The 23,615-nt window shown below is 43.0% G+C and overlaps 1 protein-coding gene across 1 annotated transcript in view; it reads right to left on the bottom strand.

Annotated features, from left to right (window-relative positions):
• The window catches only part of KMT2C (lysine methyltransferase 2C), an 803,286-nt gene that overhangs the window by 750,746 nt on the left and 28,925 nt on the right, over positions 1–23,615 (bottom strand). The window lies entirely within an intron of this gene.

The following is a 23,615-nucleotide window of genomic DNA, read 5'->3' as shown; positions in this document are numbered from 1 at the left end:
CAGGAACTACATACTGATTTGCTATAGCAAATACAACAGAAGGCATATTTTTTTCTCCAGAACGAAAAAAAAGCTTGACTATTTTACCTCAAAAAATAGTGCCTTATTTTATTATCACTTACTCAGGGACTTTTTTTTTTTTACAAAAATCAAAGAGCAGGACTTAATTCTGAGGCTATGGCTTCCGCTCCTCCACCCACCCTCCCTTTGAAATCCTATCCTTTCAGGTATAGAAGGCTTGTGGGTCAGCCACGTGCAAAAGCCGCTGCCCACAATGCATCCCTATGTGGCTGAAGGCCAGAAGGAGCAGCCTTGAAGAAGGTAACTGGGATCTCCCGCTGACCTGGAAGGTGTCCCTCTGATGTCAGCTCTGACATCAGAGGGAAGCCTTTTCAGGTCAGCAGAGGGGGGGATGCAGGAAGGAGGGCATAAGATCCCCGCCACCGGTGGTATTTCAGTGGAGGGAGTGGGCAGGAAGGAGGGCTTGGGATCCCAGCAACGGTAGTGATTAAGGAGGAAGAGGGCGAGAGACCCACACAGTGCCACGTACCCTTAAGCATACACAGACAGCATATTGAGAAACTCTGCCCTAATGCACCTGACTTAAATGAAAAGTAATGCCTTCAGCTCCATCTTGTAAACACACAAAAAAATGAAAATACTGGGCTCTTACTATGAGGTGTTCAATAATTTCTCCTCCCTATTTGTTTATGCTTGATGATTTTATTTGATTTATAGAATTATCTATGATTTTATCTGCTTTATAGAATTACATATGTAACATTATGAAACTGTTTAGGTTTTAAACAGTATAGAAATTTTTAAAAATAAATAAAATTTATCTACCCGAGTATGAAAGAAAGTAGCATGCATGTTGTGACATGACTCAGGGCTGCTCATGCATAATTGCGGATCAGTGTGAATCTAACATTCCAAGAGACAGGATGTCTGGAGAGTCCTCATTCTAATCAAGTAAGAAACTACTATATTTGGAGCACCATTCAGTGATAAAAATTTCTCACAAAAGAAGGGGAAAAGCCAAAGGAGATCCATGAATGCATGACTGCAGTTTATGGTGAGTCTGCTCCATCATCCCACAAAGTAAAATTTTGGATCAAGCAGTTTAAGTGGGGTAGAGTCCATTGAAGATGACCTTCACACTGGAAAGCCTATGGAAGCAACTTCCACAGAAATGTGCAAGAAAGTTGAGGATTTAATGTTGTCAGACAGGTGAATTAAGGTTTCCTGAATAGCTGAAAAATGGGTCTCAGCAGGTACAGTTTGAAAAATAATTCATGAAGCACTGGGCATGTCCAAGGTTAGTGCATGGGGCTCCAGTGTTGTCAGGAGAATTTGGAGATGCTCCGTGAAGACCAAGTGAATTTTTTTTTTTTCATCATTTGGTGACTGGATATGAAACTTGATCTATCACAGAGATTCTAAGTCCAAAATGGAGACAATGCAGTAGAAGCACAAGTCATCCCCACCCCAAAAAAGTTCAAAACAGAACAATCTGCATGCAAAGTCATGGCAACTGTCTTCGAGGATGATAGAAACATAGACTTCCCCATCATGCTCACATTTATTTTTAACAGGTCTACCACCAAACTTCACAATTTTGCCCATGACGGTTTCACAGTATCATTTTTTCCATCATGTTTACACCATTTCCAAACCAGCTCACTATCACACTCCACAATTTTCCACATGATGACTTCATACTATCACATATAGAATTATATACAGGATCATTTTTTGCTGTCACTTTCCTCAATCACCTTTATTCACACATATATATATTTGCTTATACATATTAGGACCCCTGAGGAAGGAGTGTTTCTTCAAAACATGGACCTGCTCATAAAAGGAGCAAAGACAATAAGACACGTGAAGCTTTACTGCTATGAGATTATTTGAGCAGCAAGTGGTGTCGCTGAGGTCTGGAAGATATAAGAGAGTCTTAATATAGAATAAGTTGTCATTCTGATATTTTGATGACTTGGGAAAGTACAGTCTTTACATTCTGAATGAGAAATCCCAAGTATAAGTGAGAAGTTTATACAGCAAGGGATTGAAGGTTATAAAAAGAGCATGAATGCAACCTAAATGCAGCCCTCTTGAACAATATAAAGCACCTGCTCTGGATAAAGATGTTATCCCTTGTGCATTACACTGTTCTAAAGTGACAAAAAAAGTGAGGAAGATAATTATATGGAACTGGAAAATTTTGCAGGTTCTGCCATGCTTTGTAGATGTGAATTGTTTATTGCCATTTAAAACATTGCAATTTGAAAGAATTTTTATGTCTGTCAATATTTGAACAGCCAGAAAAGAGAGAGTGGATGCGAGCAATGTTCTGATGTACACTATTTGTTGTCCTTGTACTTTATTGTATATAGGGAAATTTTATGTGAATGCTAATACATGTTCTTCAATGAATGTGATCTACACTATTTGTTGTCCTTGTACTTCATTGTATATAGGGAAATTTTATGTGATCTACACTTTGTTGTCCTTGTACTTTTATTGTATACTAGTGTTTTAGCCCGTTACATTAACGGGTGCTAAAGTAGATGTCTGTTTTGTTTTTTTAATTTGCCTTTCTCTCCTTGGACGCTGTCATTCTTTCTGTCTGTGTCTTTCCCTGGCCCCCTGTCTGTCTATCTTTATTTCTAACTCTATCCTCTTCCCTCAATCCTGCATGTGGCCTTTTTTCTTTCTCCTCCCCACTTCCTTCCAACGTCTGCTCCCCCTGTCCTCCACACTTCCATTCGGTGTGTCTCCCTCTCTCTATCCCTTCCATCTACTGTTCACCCTCTGTCTTGCCCCTCTCTTCTCTTTCCATCCAGTGTCCGCCCTCTCTCTCTCTGTTCCATATGGCCTCTCTCCATCTCCTCCTTCCTTTTCCCTTGGTCTGGCATACCTTCCTCCTTCCCTCCAAGCCATTCTCTTCCCCTCTGCTCCCTTTCCTCATTTAACTACTTCATTGGGAAACATTCACAATTCATTGCTGTTGCTGGCTTCAGGTCTTTCTCTCTGGCCGGTCCTGTCTTCATGAAAACAGGAAGTAGGCAGGACCGGCCAGAGAGGAAGGCCTGAAGCCAGCAACAGCAACAAATTGTAAACGCTGCTGCTGCCTGAAGCACCCGAGGCAGACGCTTCTCTCCCCTCCCAGCCCAACCCCCGCTGACTCTATGACTCTCCCAACGAGATGACTTTAATATCAAACCTCCCTCCAGCGTTGGCAGCTGCAGCACGCTAAACAGGCTGCTTCGCGGCTTTCTTCTGCCGTTGAGTCCCTCTGTCGCGTCATTGATGAGATCATCATCAGTGACGCGGCAGAGGGACTCAACTGCAGGAAAAAGCCCGAAGCAACCTGTTTAGCATGCTGCGGCTGCCAACACTGGAGGGAGGTTTGTGCCGGTATGTGCAGAACTGGTATGCCCTTCGCCCTCCAGTACTTGTGCAGCACTTTGCGCGGCGCATCCTCCCACGATCCTGGGTCGGCCACAGCGCTCCAGTGAGGGCCCTAACCGCGCATCCGCTCTCCTGCCTGCCACGGACCTACGGATCACAGAAGCACGCAGGCAGGAGTGCGCAAGTGCGGCTAGCGTTTTATTATATAGGATAGGACAAACTTCGAGACATCTACAAACAACATTGAGCATAGGTTTAGTATTGTACATTGCCATGTTGAAGAACCTCTGGCTAAACACTACACACAACTGAGTTATGATCTGTGTTATACTGTGCTTGAACATAAAGATCTCTAAACATAGGAAATAGTAATAGCAAATTAAGACAAAAAGAGGAAATGGATTTTTATCCTGGAGACTATCTAGCCAAAGGGATTGAATCAGCGTCTAGAATTATAAGCATTTGTGTGAACCAGAAGTTGTCAACCAGAAATTTTTACATTGGCATTGTTATATCCAGGAACCATTTCTTGGAGAAAGATCAATGGGTGAGCAAGTATAAGTTCTTTAACAAGTTTTTGAGATAGCAGAACGTTACCCTTGAAGCAGCTGCGTGGAGCAGTGAAACAAGGATCTTTGTCAGGTATTGAAGATGCAGGCAAGCTTAGCCTTGTCTGCCGGGAGGAACTGATGCATAAACATTAGAAGAGATGGACTTCTTCAAAGTAGACTCCACCAGCAGAGACTGGCAACCTGGCAGAGCGATGACTTTGTACAAGGACTCCAATTTCCGAGGTGCCACCAGTACTGAAAGTGGAGATTCTAGATTTTTAAAGAAAGTCTATCTCAAGATCTCATGGAAGGGAAGTTTGAGCATCTATGGAGGCTGATCATAGTCCAGTGTGTCCAGATATTCCTTACTATACTTGGAATCAGCCTCCAGGGGCACCGAGAAATCTTTTCCCATTTGTCTTATAAATTTCGAAAAGGAAAATTTATTGGTGGGAGAAGTGGCTCGAGTTTTAGATCCTCTGGATGAATAAGAGGCCTGAGAGACTGCTGCATCCATATCAGACGAAGATGGATCTGCATCAGAATCCTCCTGTAAGTCCGAATCCTTAAGCATCGAAGGAGAACGGTGCCGTTCCAGTGACGGAATCTCAGTATGTTTCTGCTTGCGGGAGACCTTCCCTGACTTGATGGGCCTTTGGTCCGAGTGCCTGGAGGAGGATGTATGCTGATGCACAGATTGAGATCGGTGCCGAGAAGAATGATGCTTCAGTGTTGAAAGCGGCAGAGTGGATACCTGTGAAGCCTCTTTATAATGTATCGATGCGGTGTCAATGGTGTCCATGGTCCTGGTTGCATGCTCAGGCTGGACCGACACCGGATGAGTCAGCATCAGGATTAACATTTGGAAATGTTCATCACTGAGCTCCTCACGAAACAAAACATCAATCTTTTGCTTCAAGGAAAGCACAGGTACAGGAGGCTTTGATGCCGGTACCGAACGTGCAGCAACCCATTCTGGCAAGGAAGATGCCGATGTAGAGGCACTCCCTGATAAGGGAATTGGGCGCTTTCGGGATTTGTGCGAAGTCGGCATGACTAGACTCGATGATTTTACGACCTGCATCCCAGATGGAGAAGGGGAAGGCTTCTTAGCCAGCTTACCTAAGGGGATGGTGTATTGCGACACCGGGGTCAGTGTTGGTGCCTCTGCCGATGGCTTCAGTGTCAGAGTCTTCGATGCAGGCATTGTCAATGCAAGCTCCTGGTCCATGTCAACACCGAAAAGTTTCTGTTGCTGCAAAAGTCTATTTTTAATAGTCAGTTTCTGCAGAGAAGGATAGCGTTTGCAGGTCTGGACACAGTGCTCGGGACACAAACACTGGAGGCACCAACTGTGAGGGGGAACAGTGTGAGCACAGTGATCACATTTTTTAAATCCCGTCAGCGGCTGTGACATGGGCGGGAACACTGCCTCAGCTAAACTGAAATCAATGGTTGAGGTGGCAAAAAGGCCCCACTGGGCCAAAACCTGTAGAAGGAAAAATAAAGTAAATCTTATTTTTAGTTTTTATTAGAACGTAAAGGAAAAAATATAAATGAAGAAATGACTAGAAAAGTCAAAAACTGCGAGAGCGGGAAGGCAAAAAAGAGATAACAGTCATTAAATCATAACTTCTTAGCTCACAGAAACTGAGGGACTGCGTGCCTATGTCGGGTGGGAAGGCACTCATGCATGTGCGGTGTGGTCCATCGCGAACTTTCTGAAGTCTTAAAGTGGCAATGCAATTTTAAAGTGTCCATACCGGGGCTCCGTCGGTAACATCACCCACATGCGAGAATATGCTGCCTACTTGTCCAGGTATAATACCTTATTTATTGGTTAGAAACATAGAAAATGACGGCAGAAAAGGGCTATAGCCCACCAAATCTGCCCATTTCAAGTATCCGCCCCCCTGAATTCACTCCCTTAGCGATCCCACGTGAATATCCCATTTTCTCTTAAAATCTGTCACGCTGCTGGCCTCAATCACCTGCAGTGGGAGTTTGTTCCAATGATCTATCACTCTTTCGGTGAAGAAGTACTTTCTGGAGTCGCTATGAAACTTCCCTCCCCTGATTTTCAGCGGATGCCCTCTGGTGGTCGAGAGTCCCATGAGACAGAAGATATCATCTTCCGACTCGATACGTCCCGTGATGTACTTAAACGTTTCAATCATGTCTCCCCTCTCTCTTCGTTCCTCCAGTGAGTATAGCCGCAATTTTTTCAGTCTTTCTTCATACGTAAGATCCTTGAGCCCCAAGACCATCCTGGTGGCCATTTGCTGAACCAACTCGATCCTCAGCATGTCCTTCCGGTAGTGTGGTCTCCAGAATTGAACGCAATACTCCAAATGAGGCCTCACTATGGATCTGTATAACGGCATCATAACTTCAGGTCTCCTGCTGACAAAACCTCTACAGATACAACCCATCATTTGTCTTGTCCTGGAGGAAGCCTTCTCCACTTGATTGGCAGCCTTCATGTCATCACTAATGATCACCCCTAGATCACGTTCCGCCGTGGTCCTGACCAAGGTCTCACCATTTAGTACATAAGTTCTGCACGGGTTTCTCTTACCCAGGTGCATTACTTTACACTTTTTAGCATTGAAGCCTAGCTGCCAAGTTGCTGACCATCGTTCCAGTAGCAGTAGGTCCTGCGTCATATTATCAGGTAAAATGCTTTTACCTACTATGTTGCAAAGTTTGGCGTCATCGGCGAACAGTGATACCCTTCCACTAAGTCCTTGCGTCATATCTCTTATGAATAAGTTGAATAGAATCGGGCCCAAGACCGAGCCCTGCGGCACTCCACTGATCACTTCTGAAGTTTTGGATGGGGTACCGTTTACCACTACCCTCTGAAGTCTACCGCTCAGCCAATCCCCAACCCATGTAGTTAGAGTGTCCCCTAATCCTATTGATTTCAGTTTGTTCAATAACCTTCTATGTGGGACGCTATCAAATGCTTTACTGAAGTCCAAATATACCACATCCAGTGACTCTCCAACATCCAGTTGTCTAGTAACCCAGTTAAAAAAGCTAATCAGATTAAATTAGCAGGATCTACCCTGGGTGAATCCGTGTTGGTGGGGATCACGTAGGTTTTCCTCATCTAGGATTGTGTCAAGATTCCGTTTGATCATTGTTTCCATGAGCTTACACACTATAGACGTGAGACTCACTGGTCTGTAGTTTGCTGTCTCTGTCCTGCAGCCCTTTTTGTGGAGTGGGATTACGTTGGCGGTTTTCCAGTCCAAGGGGACTCTTCCTGTGCGTAGGGAAAGATTGAAAAGCACAGATAATGGTTCCGCCAGGACTGCACTTAGCTCCCTGAGCACCCTGGGGTGTAGGTTGTCCGGTCCCATGGCTTTGTTTACTTTGAGTCTTGATAGTTCGTAGTAGACGCTACTGGGCGTAAACTCGAAATCTTGAAACGGGTCTTTCTGGCTGTTTCCCATCTGAAACTGGTTGTGTTTTATGTCTCATTTCTTTACCTAAAAGCAGAAGTGTCATAGATCTTGCAACAGTGTATTGAAATCCTGAACTGTTTTAACTTGTGAAAGGCCTATCTCAAGTACAAAATACAGTACTGGTGATTTACAAACTTCTTACTTTCTCTGTTCTGCATCAAGCATACATACAATATTGAGGTGACAATTTGATCATTTTACTATTGCTGTTATGCCATTAACACAATGTAAGGCATCAAGTACACTGCACTGAGTGAATCTCTTATTAACTGGCTTTCTTAATTCCCAATAAAAATTAAAAAAATAAAGGCATCACACCAGCCTTTCAGCCTCGGTAGCATGGGATCGCGTCAGAGGGAACGTGCTACCGAGTTGGAGAGCGGCCTGCGAGGTTCACTAAAGCCGGCCACCATCGCAGGCTGCTCTTTACAGGAGGATCAGCAGCAGCAGCGGCGGCGGCAAGTGAGAGCTGAGGTGTGTTCCCTGCCGAGGACGCAGGCAGGGAGAGAGCTTGCCTGGCTTCCAGGGTGAGTGAGGGCGGGAGGAGGGGAGTGGCCAGAATGTTCCCTGCCACTGGGTTGGCTGCCACGGATCACACACCACAGAGGCAGGCAACACAAAATCCTAAGTGCGCATGTGCGCTTAGTCTTTTATTATATAGGATATATATATATATAATTTGTTGATTTTCCTGATGCATCATTTTTTTTCTAAAATGCAATAAATATCTTTGAAGTTCCAATACAATAATCTTGTGTTTCAAGCCCTGCTAATTTGAGAACTGTAGTAGACACTCAGAGAGCCAGACAAGCAGTAGGAAAGAAATGGTCAGGGTTGATGTTGTTTCCAGCATCTCACCCAGGAAATTCCTGATAGAAGCACCAATAATACCATGCACATGTGCTATCTCTAAAGTTACTGCCATTTGGAAAAAGTTAAGTTTCTGGTGATGGCTTAAAAAAAGCTAGAATTCCAGCAGCATCCTGACATATAGATTCAGCTTGTTCCTATATTCCAAATAAGGTTAAATCATTTTGAATTGCTTGTGCTGTGTAGGCCAGTGGTATCAATCCCTTTTCAAAGATATATATGGACAAATGTTAATATTTTGTATGTAGCACAGTCAGGCTTCTGTAAAAATCAGAGTACAGAAACAGTTCTTTGTTTTCTTATGGCTTTTGGGCAGCTGCTTTTTGAGTCAGGGTAGACAAATGATAGTCCTCTAGTTTGATCTTTTGATCTGGTTGACCATGAGACATTATAAACAGTCTTAGTGAGATTGGTTTGACAGAAGCGATGCTGTCTTTGTTTCATGGTGTTTTGACTAAGATATTGTATCAAGCCAAAATGAAGGGAGAATTATCTAAAAGCTAATTATCTACTGTACCTGTTGAATCCCATAGGAGTCACCTCTATTTTAATATATTAATGCAGTCACTTTGCTTTCAGTTGGATGAATTGGGTTTTAAATCTCTGATATATGCTGATGACATCACCATTATGCTCCCAGTCAGTTTTGACTGGGTCTCAAAATCAGCTAAAATGCTGTATGAACACGTTGATAATTGGATTTGTAATTATAAATTCAAATTAAATAGGAAAAAAAAATCCAAATTGTTATTGATTGGACCAAACTTTGTTTTCAACTGGATAAAGGTCAACTAACTATTCAATGGAAATCACAGCACACATTTTGGATGTCTAATTATGGTAGATAAATTGCTATCTATGGATCATCAAATAAATCTTTTTAAGAGATCTTTTCTTCTAAGAAATTGAATTATGCCCCCCCCCAACCCCCATATTAATGGAAGCAGGGTGTTTATTGTTTTAGAAAACACATTGCCTGTGCTTTTAAGTTGAGATGGTTCTCTTGGACTACAAAATTATGTAGTTGTAGTTCTATCTGCAATAAGCTACTTCAGAACACATGTACAGCTCCTTATGGATTATGGAACACTTCCTATTGGTTGCTTGCCTTCCTTGGATGCTAAGCTAACAGCCTTGTTCTCCTCTCTTTTCTGGGAGCATGGAAAACCAGAGCCTATAATTTAACCAAATGCATGCTTGCAGAAAGCACTGCGCTTCATCAAGAATAACAGTACTAAAGAAGGGGTGAAAACTTATTATAAATTCTGCATTACCATTCAACAAGTGCTAAACTTACTCTCCCAGCTCCCTAAGAAGCCTCAGGGACATGCTGGTGGAGAATGGATTCTGTTAGCAGAGGCTACACTTCTTTCCAAGCAACTGAACTGTATGTTTTCTTTCCTTGTTGTGAGTTCTACATTAAAGAAAATTTTCTTAAGTCTTGAGAATCCATTCTGGTGATGTTATAGAACTACAGTACTGGAGTTTAGACTGCCTGATGATCCCTAAAGAAAGATCTGAACAATGACTAACTTACTAGAGTCAATACAACCACGCTTAAAAAACTTTAGATCAGTTCAGCTGTTAAGCTTATCTTTTATGCTAACAGATCAGATGGAGTAACTCCTTTCTTTCTGAATGCATTGGCTCCTGATTGAGTCTCGTATAAAATTTAAGATCTCTATGATTGCTTTCAAAATATTATTCAGGGTGCCCACAAAAACACTCTTTGATTTTAAATGGTTTCAAAACTAAAATTTATTGGAATATTCTTTCACCTTTGAGGCTAGCTAGTTTCAACTCATAAAGTTTCATATGGTATCTGTTGATTACATACACTCGATGTGCGCCCCACCTGTTACTCAGCAAACATCGATGCGATAATCGAGCTCGGACCAGTCTCTCCGAAGCATTATCTGGTGTGATTGCGTTTATAGCTTCAGTGAAGCGTTCCTGCAGATCATCCATAGTTGGGGGTAGGGGAGGTACGTACGCTCTGTCTTTCACGAACCCCCAAAGGAAAAGTCAAACAGTAATGTCCAGTGATCTCAGGGGCCACTTGAGGAACACCTAGTCATTTTGTCGCATTGCATTGTCTGAAGGTTATAACTTCTGCACCAATTGCAGCTTATAAAGGTGAAAGTGCAAGCGATTGTGCAAGATCTTGCTAACTGTTCTTTTTGGGACTTGTATTTGCTGTCATCTTATTTATAATACTGAAAAAAAACTCCCAAAAATTCTGCTTTAGAAACTTTAAAAGAACCCCAAATGAGCAGAGAAAGTCAATGGGTTCTCACAGCGAGAGCTATGCCAGACCTAAAGCAAAATGAACAAACAAACCCAATATAGATCTATAAAGATATAATAAACATGAAGTGTGTACCCTCAATGTGAGGAGTTAGCGAAGTGGAGAAAATTCTCCAGCGCTTAACTGAATTGGTATGTGAGCTCCCTTACTCAGTGGGGTCGTTATGATTCTCAGCACCTCAACTTGAATCAGGCTCCCCAGACAAAGATTGAGAAGCTAAGTGTAAAAAAATAATTTTCCTGGAGTACGACTGGGAGGTTCTCAGTGAGTGCTTTGCCCTATTGTACTTTTAAAGCAAATTAAATTAAATTTCACTTTCAGTTATACACTGATCACAATTTGTTTAATGCACACGTGGTGTACCCAGTGATGGTGTGCAGGTGTAGTAATGGAGCTCACATACCAATTCAGTTAAGCGTTGGAGAATTTTCTCCACTTCGTTAACTCCTCACACTGAGGGTACACCCTTCACGTTTATTATATCTTTATAGACCTATATTGAGTTTGTTTATTTTGCTTTAGGTTTGGCATAGCTCTCACTGTGAGAACCCATTGACTTTCTCTGCTCATTTGAGGTCATCTTATTTATAAACATATTCCAATAAGTTTTGATTTTGTAACCATTTAAAATCAAGGAGTGTTTTTGTGGGCACCCTGTATAGTACAGCCCCCAGCTTATTTGGTGGGCTCTCTTTTAACATTGCATGGTAATTACTATTAACTTAGGAACCAGATTAGAAAATGACACAGAGACAAATTTTTCCCTGTCCCTACAAGAACTCAGTGTCCCATCCCCGCGTGTTTTGTTCCTGCCCCTGCCCCATGCTCTGTCTTAACCACACAAGCCTTGGACACTTATGATTTTAAAGTGTTTGAGGCTCGTGCAGATGAGGACAGAGCTTGCAGGAATGGGGCAGGGAAGGAAAAAAATTTGTCCCAGTGTCATTCTCTAAACCAGATGAGGTTAAGTCTTCTGACAGTCAAAGAGATTAGGTCTTAAACATGCTAACTCCTCATTTGAGTATCAGATGATTTTAATTTTGAATTCCCATCCTATTGAAATTAGATATTTAACAGATTATTTGTCATTTAGAAAACCAGTTAAAATATTTTTGTCTAGAGAATGATGGATTGATGGTTAATTGTCACTTCATTTAATTCTTTATATATCACCTGGATAATTCCCAGCTCATTTTCATGCAACTTGCTTTGAGCTGAATAGGTAGATGTGGGCTATAAGAATTGGAAAGTAAAGTAATTAAAGTGAAAATCTCCACAAGTTATATGCTTGTAATGTGCCAGGCCTTATAGAACTTAGCAAACTTCACCTAGAGATAGAATGATGCAGGGACAAATTTTTCCCCATCTCCACAGGAACTCATTTTCCCGTCCCGGAGAGTTATTTTCCGGTCCCTGCCCTATTCCTGCAAGCTCAGTCCTCATCTGCACAAGCCTCAAAACACTTTAAAATCATAAGTGTTTGAGGCTTTTATGGTTAAGGCTGAGCTTACAGGAATGGGATGGGATGGGGAAATTGAGTTCCTGCAGGGACAAGGAAAAATTTGTCCCCATGTCATTATCTACCTCAGGGGTGTCCAACCTTTTGGCTTCCCTGGGCCGCATTCACCTATAAAAATGTTTCTGGGGCCGCGCAAACGCTGCAGCAAGATAGAAGAGGGAGCCGGCAAGACAGTAAACACCTGGGGGCAGCAGAGGAAAACACTGCATCGCCCTCGACTGGGGCCGCACAAAATACTTCACGGGGCCGCAGGTTGGACACGCCTGCTCTACCTAGAAATACAGAATGCACTATCACTCATGCTCAGTGGTAGGATCAATTTAATTTGGATGACCGTTTTCCCAAAATAGCTTTATGTGCTCTGGAATCTCCCTATACAAATACAGCTTAAAGATCTCTCTGTTATTAATAAACTAATCACCAGATTCTGTTGGTGGAACAAAAAATCTAAATTAAGAGCAGATAAATTTGGCACATGTGGCCAAGAAGGATTGGGCATGCGGCGGGAGTGAGCACCCCTCCTGCTTGTCTTCTAAAAAAGGTACCGGGGGGGGGGGGTGTCAGTGGTTGATGGCCCACTAAACCACCAGGCTTGTTTGGTGGGAGACTGTTGGAGGGGTGGATTACAGGCACAGCTCTTGTGTGTGTGCTATGTACACAACAGTTGCGCCCATTAAAAAAAAAAGCTTGCAGCAGAAGGGAATGGGTATCCCTCCTGTCAATCTTCCACATGGGGTGGGGGTAGGGGGTGGCAATGGTGGAAAGGCACTAGATTAACAAATGTTTTAGTAATAGAGTTGGAGGCTGCTAGAATGCATGGGAAAACCCACGGTGAGATGTTTTAATAATCAGGCAGTAAAATCCGTGCATTTCATGATGGTTTAGTGCCATTGTTAAATGCAAGGTGACTTTAGAGAATCGGCTTTTCAATCATTACCTGCAAGAGTGAGAAACATGATTCTGAATGAGATGGATTTATAGTTCTCTCCAAACCTGATGTCACACTATCAATTCCTCCAGCTGAAACTGATGCACCAGCCAGGCCTAAGAGGTGTGCTGAATATTCTCTTGGGAAATCTGCACAACTCACATCTTAAAGAAGAGTATTCAGTGTCTGCAGTGATGCCCTTCTCTCCCACCACACATGTGCCCCCTTCCCTGTACCCTTTTAACTTCACCAGCATGAGCAGCAAGCTGATGTCGGTGTTGGCTCATCCTTTGACATCACTTCCTAGGTGCTGGTCCCAGACGTGGCATCAGAGCGCACTAATGGCAACACGGGCAGCAATCTTACAATGGGGAAGTAAAAAAGGGGAAGGCAAGGGAAAGGGAAGGCGGCCCCGCCTTTAGGAAGACCATGCAAGGGGCAGCGCACCCCCCTTACTACACCACTGAGTGAATGCCTCTGGTGGCACTTCCCATCAGCAGCTGTGCAAGAAGCCATGACCACTGATCCCTGCAGCACCTGCTTCAGTTTTGAAACACTCTGGTTGCTGGGATGGTTCAGTTCCCCAAACTCAGAAATTCACCTTCAATCACCATCTCCAAATGATGAATGATTAAACTGGCCTACAGAGAAAGTAGTATTTATAAAGGCATTCCTTTTGCATCTCCATGATAATAAAGCTGCAACTTCCAGGTCCATTCAGAGAGTTCAGCACCAACACTCTTACTTTCCACTAGAATCTTGGGGTTAATACTTCTGTGATATAGTGGAGGCTGTTTATATTACCGCTATTAAGATTATATATATATATATTTTTAAAAAGTTAAGATGGTGAATTATACTGGGAAATATCCTAGTTCAGCTGTTCACCAGTTGTTGGAGGAGACTGAGGGTTCTGCATCTACAGATCTAGAGGCGCAGAATTTATATTGGGCTTGTTTATTACATAGATGAAAACAATGAAGCTTACTGTTATCTCAGTCTCTCAAGCTTACTACTAGTTCTTTTCTTATTTGCACTGCACCAAAGAGCTTCATTACATACTTTGTTTAGTGCAGGGATCTCAAAGTCCCTTCCTTGAGGGCCGCAATCCAATCAGGTTTTCAGGATTTCCCCAATGAATATGCATTGAAAGCAGTGAATGCACAAAGATCTCATGCATATTCATTGGGGAAATCCTGAAAACCCAACTGGATTGCAGCCCTCAAGGAGGGACTTTGAGACCCCTGGTTTAGTATGTTCTGTCACCCTATTAAGATGACACTGGCAGTTCTTATTAATCTAGGCAGCACTGCCCCAACAGTTGAGATCATTTTTGTGTCATCACATTTTTAGATTGCATATCTTAGTATGTGTTGATCTTTAGTCTCTTGGTACATAGTACAAATAGCCACGTCTACTAGCAATGCTGTGTATGGATTTCTCCTGCAAGTCTATGGTTGTAGAGATAATCACTTGAATCTGAACTTCCAGTAACCAGACTTCTTCTCTTCAGATATTACAAGGAGTTGGTCTTTGTAGTACTTATAGTTAATGCATTCTTTCTATTCTCTGGAACTTGTTCATCAATAGCACATATTTACAGCAAAAGACAAGACAGCAGTAGTAGAGATACAGGAAAACAGCAAGCAAAAATGCACAAAGATGAATTCTGCCTTATTCTGTTGTTTATCATATAAATGAACAAACATCTCATTATTTGTAAATTTTCATACATGATGATAGACCAGTTGGACTTTCAGGATATTCACAATGAAAATCAATTTAAGAAGTTTGCATGCAAATTTGTTATGCATATTATTTTGTGGATATCCTTAAAAAATCAGAATAGTTGGGTGGGGGAGGGAAGATGGGACACCGAGGACAGGTTTGGCTAATACCCCATCTCATTTTCATTTTTAAAATTTATTGAAATTTTAACAGTAAAAAAAAAAAAACAAACAGAAATATATGAGGAGATTGTACATCAAATCATACAACAAAATGGATGCAACGGAGGAACAATAAGCATCCATAATTATACGGAAATAGATATGAAGCTATATAAGTGAAGAAAAGCGGTAAGTACCCATGGAGACCTTTTGAATGTTGCATAGCGTAGCAAAACAATTAGGCTAGTGATGAGAAAAAAGGTAAAATTATGCCCTTACCGGGGAACTATAGACCGGTAAGTTTGACTTCGGTTCCGGGGAAGATGGCGGAAGCACTGATAAAAGACAGCATCGATGAGCATCTAGAAAGGAATAAACTGATGAAAACAAGCCAACATGGCTTCTGCAAGGGAAGATCGTGCCTAACGAACTTATTGCACTTCTTCGAAGGTATTAACAAACGGATGGACAAAGGGGACCCCATAGACATCGTATACTTAGATTTCCAAAAAGCCTTTGACAAGGTACCACATGAACGCCTACTACGGAAACTGAAGAACCATGGGGTGGAAGGAGACGTACATAGATGGATCAAAAATTGGTTGGCGGGTAGAAAGCAAAGGGTAGGAGTGTAGGGCCACTACTCGGACTGGAGGAGGGTCACGAGTGGTGTTCCGCAAGGGTTGGTACTCGGACCGCTGCTGTTCAATGTATTTATAAATGACCTAGAAACAGGGACGAAGTGCAAAGTAATAAAATTTGCAGACGACACCAAACTATTTAGTGGAGTTAGGACTAAAGAGGACTATGAAGATTTACAAAGGGACCTGAACAAATTAGGAGAGTGGGCGACGAGATGGCAGATGAAGTTTAATGTAGAGAAATTAAAATCTTGCATGTAGGAAACAGAAACCCGATGTACAGCTATACGATGGGAGGGCTGGTAATGGGTGAAAGTATCTAGAAAAGGACCTGGGGGTAATAGTGGACAACACAATGAAGCTGTCGGCACAGTGCGCAGCGGCCTCTAAGAAGATGAATAGAATGCTGGGTACTATCAAGAAAGGTATTACAATCAGAACAAAAGAAGTTATCCTGCCGTTGTATCCGGCGATGGTGCGCCCGCATCTGGAGTACTGCGTCCAATATTGGTCGCCGTACCTTAAGAAGGATATGGCAATACTCGAGAGGGTTCAGAAAAGAGCAACACGATTGATAAAAGGTATGGAAAACCTTTCATATGCTGAAAGATTGGAGAAATTGGGGCTCTTTTCCCTAGAAAAACGGAGACTTAGAGGGGACATGATAGAGACCTACCAGATCATGAAAGGCATGGAGAAAGTGGAGAGGGACAGATTCTTCAAACGTTTGAAAACTACAAGAACGAGAGGGCATTCGGAAAAATTAAGAGGGGACAGATTCAGAACCAATGCTAGGAAGTTCTTCTTCACCCAAAGGGTGGTGGACACCTGGAATGTGCTTCCAGAGGGTGTGATAGGACAGAGTACGGTTTTAGGGTTCAAGAAGGGATTAGATAATTTCCCGAAGGAAAAGGGGATAGAAGGGTATAGATAGAGGATTACTATATAGGTCCTGGACCTGATGGCCACCGCATGAGCAGACTGCTGGCCCAGCAGAGGCACTTCTTATGTTCTTAATTTTCTTTCCTTTAGTCACAGCAGATGAATCCAGAGACTAGTGGGATTACTTCCATCAACCAGCAGGTGGATATAAAGAGCACTTGATTTATCCTCGGGTACAACTTGGATGCACAGCCTCCTGGCCAACCAGTATAGGCTTCTCAAAGCAGCTGAATTAAAAACACAAAGTAAAGCACATAAAAGGCATGAGACATATGAAACATAAGACACATATGCAACTTCATTCCCTCACATGTGCTACCCACACCATTGATTCTTCAAATTTAAGAATGCAATTTCAGCCGAAAGCATGCTGAAACCGGAAGACTTTTCAGATGTTTCCTCTTTTTCCACTCAAAGCTTCACATAGAAGGAGGTATAGAGCTACCGGAGGTCAGAGCTCCTTCCTCAACCCATCAAGGTTAGTGATGTCTCCGCAAATCCAAGAAAAAATTAGATTAAACAGTTATACAGAGCAGACAAACCAATTGAAATGTACCTAATAATTAAAAGGAAGAGGATATATTCCTAAATGGGGATCAAATTTTATTTGTTTTATAGCCCTTATTTGTAAGAGAATTGGCTTTACATTCATAATTAGGAATCAATAGTACCGTTGCCCACCAGAAGGATTTCCAGTGCCCACCAGAAAGATTTCCAGTGTGAGAGAATCATTGTATAGTAAGGGCAATAAGAATATCAAATAGTTTAGCGTGCCATTTATCCAGGGCACCACACAGGGCAAGAGAATGGAAAAGAACGATGTCAAAAGATATTTGGCAAGTAATAGGACGCAAAGAACAAATTGTATTCCAGACAGATCTCCAGAACGATTGGATAAGAGGGCAATCATAGATCATATGTTTGAGATTACCTAGGTGACTATTACAATGCCAACATTTATTTGAATCTGTTAAGTAGGCCCTATGTAACTTGCTGGGAGTCCAAAATGCTTTGTGATATAAGACGTATAATGACTGCATTAGGCTATTAGAGAGAGTGGGACGTTGTGAATGGATGAAATATAACCATTGATCATCCTCCCCTGCCCAATTAGATTCAGAGGACCAGAGATGTTTGGAACAAGAGGATGTAGATGAAGATGGTGATATAAAAAATTTATAGTACAGTGAAGTGGTATGGCCATGAGAGATACCTAGATGACAGAATTCCAGAAATTTGGATATTAAGAAGTATATCAGGGTGCAGAGGCCACTTTAAAAATAAGCAGGTCGTCGGTATAGGCCAGGGTTTTAAATTGACATTCTTTACATGAAATTCCTGTTATAGTTGATGAGTTTCAAGTGCAATATTTAAAAGGGAAGAGGGGATAGGGAACATCCCTACCTAGTGCCTCTGGACAGCTTCACTTCCTTCAGAAAGAATATCATTGATTTTAAACCTAGATATGAGAGATGTATAAAGTATCTTAATCCATTGTACAAAATCATTACCACAACCAAACCATCGTAGAGAATCATATAGATGAGGCTCCAGAAAAAGGAGGACGGATTGAGAAATCCAGGTTTTATTTCCATTGCTCCTTTTTCATGGAGCCATATGATAACCCTAGACCTCATGGACTGCCCTAATTTCTCCAGGCCATCACTGATTTTGTCAATAATGCTCTTCCAGGATTTAAAGCCTGGGGTCTAGGGGCTCTCAAGAGCCTCATGCCTTGGAAGCAAATAGTCTAGGGCACTGTTCTTCAACCGCCGGTCCGCAGAGAATTCCTGCTGGTCCGCGCAGGACTGGCGAGATCAACATCTCCAATTTCCTGCCGGTCCACGCAGGACCGGCAAGATCGACGAGCTGTAGTCATGGGAAGCCTCAGACAGTGTGCTTTCTCTCCTCCCAGCGGCTCTCCTTACTTATCAGCGCAGCGATTCAGGAAGGCAACCTTGAGGCTTTTGCTGAGTCGCGGCCGCCTCTAATGATGCAACTTCCGCTTTCCTCAGAGGCGGTGCAACCCAACAAAGGACCCGAGGCTGCCTTCCTGAATCGCTGCGCTAGCAAGTAAGGAGAGTTGCTGGGAGGGGAGAAAGCCACTGTTAGAGGCTGGGAAGCTGCTGGGCATGGTAAAAAAAAAAGGGACAGCTGCTACTGGACCTGGAGAGGGAGAAGGAGAGATGCTGCTAGGAGGGGAGGAGGGAAAGGAGTCTGGGAAGCTGCTGGGCAAAAGGGAAAAAAGGGACAGCTGCTACTGGACCTGGAGGGAGGGAGAAGGAGAGATGCTGCTGGGAAGGGAGGAGGGAAAAGAGTCTGGGAAGCTGCTGGGCAAGGGCAAAAATGGGACAGCTGCTACTGGAGAGGGAGAAGGAGAGATGCTGCTGGGAGGGGAGGAAGGAAAGGAATCTGGGAAGCTGCTGGGCAAGGGGGAAAAAAGGGACAGCTGCTAATGGACCTGGAGGGAGGGAAGAGAGATGCTGCTGGGAGGGGAGGAGGGAAAGGAGTCTAGGAAGCTGCTGGGCAAGCAGAGAGGGATTAATACTTGATTTTGAAGAAACTTTGTAACCTGTTTTCCCTGAAGGAAACAGAAAGACTGTGTATAATGTGCTGGTAACCCTTGTTAAGGACTGAGAGATACAAACCTCTGAGATGCAGTGAAAGTTTTGTTTTTTTGCTAACGTTTGTTCCTTAGCAACAGCAGCAGATGAATCCAGAGACCAATGGGATAACACACATCTACCAGCAGGTGGAGATAGAGAAACTGATTAACAGGTGGTCCTATTGGCTGGCACGCTTCCTGCATCTTCAGTATGCTCTATCTCCCAGCAGGTGATGGTCGCTATTCAACTAGCTCCTGAATTCTGGCTGTGACTGGAAAATTATTTTCTCCTGTTGAGGTTTCTCTTCAGTGAGACTGCCATTCTATTTCTCCTGTTGAGGTTTTTCTTCAGTTAGATGGCAATTTTATTTCTCCTGTTGAGGTTTCTCTTCAGTGAGACAGGGGTGTCCGGCTGAACGGTGCCGGCTTTAGGGGTTACACCCGGGCCCCCCCAGGTCCCTGCCTCACCCTCCCTCCAATGAGGTCTGACTTGCTTCTCAGATAAAGAGTAGCAGATATGGACACATTTTCCCTTTAATATACTAACCAAATATTTCACAACAGTGACGTCAGTTGGTTGACCACATAGGACTATACCCTCACATGCAGTTACCCCTACAGAAAGGAAACCTCAATGTGTACCTCTTTTACACTGTAAATCCCCAAAGCACCATAGTGTATCATTAAAATTGCTAGCACTACCTTAGATCAGCCATATTACTTTCAAATCCATCGCTATTCTGTATTAACTTTGAACAATTGCCTGACAAGAGTCCTAACAAACAAAAGATTTATCTTGCAATTCATTGTATTCCCAGAACCATCCTACTACATCTAATCCCAGCAGACAGAACTTATCTTAAAGATACTGTCAGAAACTTTAGGGGGAAAAAAGGGCAAGTGAAAGAAGGTCCAGTGGCACAAGGCAAGAACCAGAGCCACACCAGATTTCCCGCCATGCTCAAAAAATAAGAATCACCACTGACCACAGCACAGCAAGACAACCTTTAAATTATATCAGTGTAGTTTAGATGGTGTTTTTTTTTTTTTTCTTTTACTACATTTAGGGAAAATATTATCAAGCTGTGTTAGAGCTTTACGTCAACTTAAAAGGGCCCCTAACACAACTTGATTTAATTTACTGTGGCAATATTTAAGTCACCATGGGTTATATAGGAATGAGTTGCAAATTTATGTAAATGCTTGTTATATATATTAAAAAAAAGCTCATTATTATGTAAATGCATGTTAAAAAAACCCAACTCATTATTATGTAAAACCCATACATTCACAACTCACGTTATAGAAAGAAAATGAGAGTAAAATAATCCTAGCCAAAAGCTGGGTACCATGCCAGTAACATCAGAACTAAAAAAAAAAAAGCTGCAGCCTGATGTTTGAAACTAGTTTTGAAGTGAAAAAGTACACAACTCAGAAAGAACATTTTTTAGTATCTTTTCAATCCTCTCTAAGATTTTAGCTTGTTCTGATAATTCCTTTCTATCTAATCCAGGAAAAAACATCAGATTTTCTATAGGTGCTTCTGATTGAGAAGGAGGACGTTCTCTCAGCATAGCTCCTTGAATTGGTAAGGTTGAACAACTCAGTTCAAAGTAGTGGAATTAACAAGTTTATTGAAAGGGCTAGTAGCCACAATAGGGGTCAAGGTTATCAAGAATTTAACCTTAATCTTTCTTTTACCCATATTTCAAATATAACCAGAAAACTGAAACTTGCCCCCTCTAACCCATCTCCAACCAAGTTCCTGATATTACATGGTGCACCGAGAAGCAGAGTCAGTGGCGTACCTAGCATATGTGACACCCGGGGCCCATCATTTTTTGACACCCCCCCCCCATCTATATCAAAAATATTATTTTTAGTAACAATCCACATATCGCACAACAAGAGTGTACCCAGGAAAAGGCAGCATCTTAAACACTGCAGTGAGCACTAGAACACCAACACATACATTGTAAAACTAAACAAGCCAGATCCCGCACAGTCAATTGATCCTGTAGTCAATGCCAAATGAAAACTAGGTCCTTTTCATACACCCAGAACAGAGATACACCCTCGCCCAATATGGAATAATCACAAACTAAAAATAGAAATATGTAGACAAAAGTTAAACTGAACCGCCAAGAAACCAGACTCTACATACAATGCAACACCACAAAAACAGTGACACATGTCCCCTAATACTGTGCAAAATATAAAGACAGTAGATGTAAATTTGAAAAAACTGATACATAACAATCATCACTTTACAAATTAACAAATAAAAATAAAACAAATAATGAGAAATAAGAAAATACCATTTTATTGGACTAATCCATTTTTCAATTAGCTTTCAGAGGCCAAATCTTTCTTCAGAACAGTACAGTATACTATTGTTATGGTATCCTGTCCTGAAGAAAGGGATTTAGTCCAAAAAATTGCCTTATTTCCATTTCCTATTTATAAACTTTTATCAATACAGTTACAAAACTACTTGATTCTAAGTAAAGCAACAAAAAGACCTTTCTACTTTTTGTCGTTTCTGCTTTAATCATCTTCTTTGCTCTCTTCTTTCTATACAGCATTTGTCCTCTCTCTTTTCCATGCAACATCTGCCCTCTCTTTGCCCCTTCCACCCAGCTTCTGCCCTCTCTCTCTACCCCTTCCATCTACTGCCCACCCTCTCTCTCTTCCATATGGCATCTTCCCTCTTTTTATGTCCCTTCAATAAAATGTATATCTGGGGTCCCTTCTCTCCTTTGCACATGATTCATTTCAGCTTCACCCCCTCTCCATTTTTCTGTCTCCACCCCCTCCCCTATGCTTTGGAATCTCTCACTCCACACCATAGTGTGGTATTTCTATCTCCTTCCTTTCCCTCTTGCCATGGCATCTCTTCCTCTCACTCCATGGTCTGGTATCTCCTTTCCCTCCCTCCTATGGACTTGGCATCTCTGGTTCCTCTCCCTCGTTTTCCTTCTCCCTCCTTCCCTCTCTCCCCCCAATTGGGTGCTGCAGCAGCAGCAGCATGTCTCCCCCCCTCTTGCCTGTGCAGTATTTCTACTCTCCTCCCTTCCCTGTGCAGTAGCAGCAGCAGCATGTCTCCCCCCTTGCCTTTGGAGCATTTCTCCCCCTTGCCTGTGCAGTATTTCTACCCTCCCCCTTCCCTGTGCAGCATTTCTACCCTCCCTCCTTCCCTGCCCAGCATGTCTACCCTCCCCCTTCCCTGCCCAGCATGTCTACCCTCCCCCTTCCCTGCCCAGCATGTCTGGCTGGCTGGCTCCCCTACTGAAAGCCATTGGCATCCGCTCCTCGCGCGATTCCAGCTGGGTCGGAAGCCTTCTCTCTGATGTCGTGACGTCAGAGGGAACGCTTCTGATGCAGCTGCGGGTCATTCAAGGAGTGGACGCCTGCGGCTTTCAGCAGATGAGCCGGCCGGTGAGCACCCGCGGACACCCCTGTTTACTGCCGCTGCTGCTGGTTAAGGAAAGCAGCGGTGGCAGAATAGGGAGGGTGGCTGGCTGTGCACTAGAGAGTTGCGCAGGGACAGAAGTCCCACCCGTCCCCATGAGGAATCCCTCCATCCCCACCCATCCCCGCGAGGAATCCCTCCATCCCCACCCGTCCCTGCGAGGAATCCCCTTCATCCCTATAAACTTCAGAAAAGCACAGTTACTTACCGTAACAGGTGATATCCAGGGACAGCAGGCAGCTATTCTCACATATGGGTGACATCATCGACGGAGCCCTGATGTGGACGCCTCGCAAGTAGACTTGCTTGAAGAAACTCGAAGTTTCGAGTTGCCCACACCGTGCATGTGCGAGTGCCTTCACAGAGCACAGGGCGTGTCTCCTCAGTTCAGATAACTAGCGGAGAAGCCAACCAGGGTAGGTGGGTGGGTTGTGAGAATAGCTGCCTGCTGTCCCTGGATAACACCTGTTATGGTAAGTAACTGTGCTTTATCCCAGGACAAGCAGGCAGGTATTCTCACATATGAGTGACCTCCAAGCTAACCAGAATGGGACGGAGGGAGTGTTGGTAATTTAGGAGAATAAATTTTGTAATACTGTTTGGCCATACTGTCCATCCCATCTGGAGAAAGTATCCAGACAATAATGAGAAGTGAGGACCAAGTAGCAGCCTTGCAAATTTCCTCAATATGTGTAGATCTGAGGAAAGCTACCGAAGCTGCCATAGCTCTGACTTTATGGGCTGTGACTTTACTGTGAAGGGGTAATCCAGCCTGGGCATAGCAGAAAGAGATACAAGCCGCCATCCAATTGGAGATGGTACACTTAGAAATAGGATGTCCCAACTTATTTGGGTCGAAGGAAACAAAAAGTTGAGGAGCAGTTCTGTGTGGTTTGGTGCATTCCAAGTAGAAGGCCAAAGCATGTTTACAGTCCAGAGTATGAAGAGCTGATTCTCCAGGAAAAAACACTGGAAGAACGATGGATTGGTTAAGATGAAA

This window comes from Geotrypetes seraphini, chromosome 2 (genome assembly GCF_902459505.1).
Source record: "Geotrypetes seraphini chromosome 2, aGeoSer1.1, whole genome shotgun sequence".
In the NCBI taxonomy this organism is placed as follows: Eukaryota; Metazoa; Chordata; class Amphibia; order Gymnophiona; family Dermophiidae; genus Geotrypetes; species Geotrypetes seraphini.
This window is presented reverse-complemented; position numbering and strand designations above follow the sequence as displayed.